At 46.8% G+C, this 2,746-nt stretch overlaps 1 non-coding gene across 1 annotated transcript; it reads right to left on the bottom strand.

The window, feature by feature from the left end:
- Positions 1-2,160: 2,160 nt before the first annotated feature.
- On the bottom strand, positions 2,161-2,229 carry TRNAP-AGG (transfer RNA proline (anticodon AGG)). The gene has a single exon. It is a non-coding gene; the product is annotated as a tRNA-Pro (tRNA).
- Between the last annotated feature and the right edge of the window lie 517 nt (positions 2,230-2,746).

Below are 2,746 nucleotides of genomic sequence, written 5' to 3' on the forward strand. Positions count from 1 at the left end.
CCAAGCGTCTTGGATTAGTTTCCAGGCAGTTTCTTTACAATAGCCGAAGCTGGGAGCTACAAAGAAGCGATACAAAAGCAACAAGTGCCTAACCCCCCACCACCACCACCACCTCCATCAATGCGTGTATACCAACAATTACAAAAGGAGAGAGAATTCTTGGCAACCAATGCATTTGTTTCTCAAGCCCTTGCTGAGGCAGCTTGTTAAATAGCAAGCCAATTGTAAATTGAGTCTAAAAAGGATTTATTCATCTTTACCTGGGATGGGTAGAATATTGCGCTGCCGAGTCTGGGGTGGAGAATTCCTGGAGATTTGGGGGTGGAGCCTGGGGAGGGTGGGGTTTGGGGAGGGGAGGGAGCTCAGCAGGGCAGAATGCCGTTGAGTCCACTCTCCAAAGCAGCCATTTTCTCCAGGGAAACTGGTCTCTGCTGCCAGAAGAGCACTTGGAATTCTGGGAGATCTCCAGCCCTCACCTGAAAGCTGTAACCCAGGGGTGTCAAATTCATTTGTTATGAGGGCCGGATCTGACATGTGTGTACCCATTTAAGCTTAAGTAGCAGAGAGATAAACTTTTTAAAGGACAGAAATATGACTAAGGATTTTTTCAAATTAAAATAAAACATGCTTAAAACATTCGCACTTGTTGGTCTTGAAGGTGCTTTCTTTGTATTTCTCCCATGGGATCCAGGGAACTGGGCAAAGGAAGCTCTGGCTCTTTCCCTCCTTCCCAGGGGACCAGGAGGGGGAGGAGCCTCAACCAATGGAGAAAACAGAGGTTTTGCGCAAGCCTTGCAAACCAAGTTGAGATGCAGAAAGAAGCAAGAAAGAGGGAGAAGGAAGCCGACAAGAGCCAGTTGCTCAGGGGTCTGACAGGAGCCCTCTGGGGGCTTGATTCGGCCCTCAGGCCGCATGTTTGACACTCCTGCTTAACCTATCTGGAATTGTAAAAAAAAAACTGAAGCTATGGATCTTAGTGAGAAGTGCCTTGCCATGATTGGAGCTTAGAGAAAGCCTGGAAGGCGAAAACGGGTTCTGAATTTCCGGATACCTCGTTTTGCTCTTATGCAGTAAAAATAGACGTTTTCTACACGTCTAAGAATCGACGTTGACCAGCTGACATTCGCCCGTTCCCCTTGGCGTTCTTAAGGTGATCCTTCATTCTGTTTGCTTCATAGGAGACTGATCTTGTGCCTTCTAAGAAATTGACTTAAGAAAAAGGAAATTGCCTCTGTGGACTCTATACACCCCCCCACCCCCACACATCATTAGGCATTCGGCTCTTCTCCTGCTGATGTTCCATTTGCTATAAATATATTTTGATAAGGCCAGTTATATTTTTTGCATTAAAGTAACTTTATTTGTGTTAGCTTTCAGAAGCACAATTGAGACTAATTTATACACGGAAGCGTTGCTTTGTATCTCTGCCCACCTGAAGGCTGGCAATCCTGATATTATCTCCTCACCACATCCAGTCGTCGTAAACACGTTGCCTGTTGATTTTCTGCCCGCCAGGCTTCAGATTCAGGGGGAGCTCACAGGAGCACAGCTCCTGAACCTTTCAGAGAGTTCCACCTCCTCCTTCTGAGAGTTCCGCCTCCTTGTCCATTGAATAGTATGTGCAGCTGCATAACAATTCCTGGATGAGCTCCACCACTTATTTTTCTACAAAATGACCGCTGCTGCCCGCTATGCAGCTATTAAAGGCCTAGGGGCACATCAAGGACAGAGATGATTTTCAGTAGAAAGCAGGGCTTTTTTGGGTAGAAAAGGCCCAGTAGGAATTCATTTGCATATTAGGCCATACCCCCTGACACCAAGCCAGCCAGAGCTGCATTTCTGCGCCTTCCTGCTCAAAAAAAGCCCTGCTACAAAGGAAGGTCAAAAGGCGTGTGCTGACATCTTTATGAAGTTTAGTCAGGTTTGGAAGCCAGCTGGGAATCCTATCTATGCCACCTTGAGTTCTGCGGAAGAAAGGCAGGATGTAAACAGAATAAATAAAATACCAAATGTTACTAGTACATATATGAACATATGAAGCTGCCTTATACTGAATCAGACCCTTGGTCCATCAAAGTCAGTATTGTCTTCTCAGACTGGCAGCGGTTCTCCAGGGTCTCAAGCTGAGGTTTTTCACACCTATTTGCCTGGACCCTTTTTTGGAGATGCCAGGGATTGAACCTGGGACCTTCTGCTTCCTGAGCAGATGCTCTACCACTGAGCCACAGCCCTATTCATGGCTCTCCAGGGTCTCAAAGCTGAGGCTTTTCACGCCTACTTGCCTGGACCCTTTTTAGTTGGAGATGCCGGGGATTGAACCTGGGAGCTTCTGCTTCCCAAGCAGATGCTCTACCACTGAGCCACCGTCCCTCCCCAATGACACTTGGGGAGAATTTTAAGACCCTACGGAGGATCCATTAGACCAGAGGTAGCCAAACTGCGGTTTGGGAGCCACATGTGGCTCTTTCACACACATTATGTGCAATACTCCCTCTAAGCTGTGGAGTCTTGTGAGCAAAAATTCTACTTTGTGAGCTACCAGCATTAAAGTTGTGAGCTACTGCAGAAATTAGTTTGCTCTGGGGCTGTTTTTCCTGAGTGAAGACAAAAACATGTGAGTTGATGCTAAAAAAAAACCCTGTGAGCTGGCTCACACTAACTCAGGGTACAGACAACAGTGATTATGTGGCTCTCGAACCGCCCCACCCCATCAACCAGCTTGGAGAAGGCATTTCTCTCTTTAAAT

Source organism: Heteronotia binoei, chromosome 12 (genome assembly GCF_032191835.1).
Source record: "Heteronotia binoei isolate CCM8104 ecotype False Entrance Well chromosome 12, APGP_CSIRO_Hbin_v1, whole genome shotgun sequence".
Lineage (NCBI taxonomy): Eukaryota > Metazoa > Chordata > Lepidosauria > Squamata > Gekkonidae > Heteronotia > Heteronotia binoei.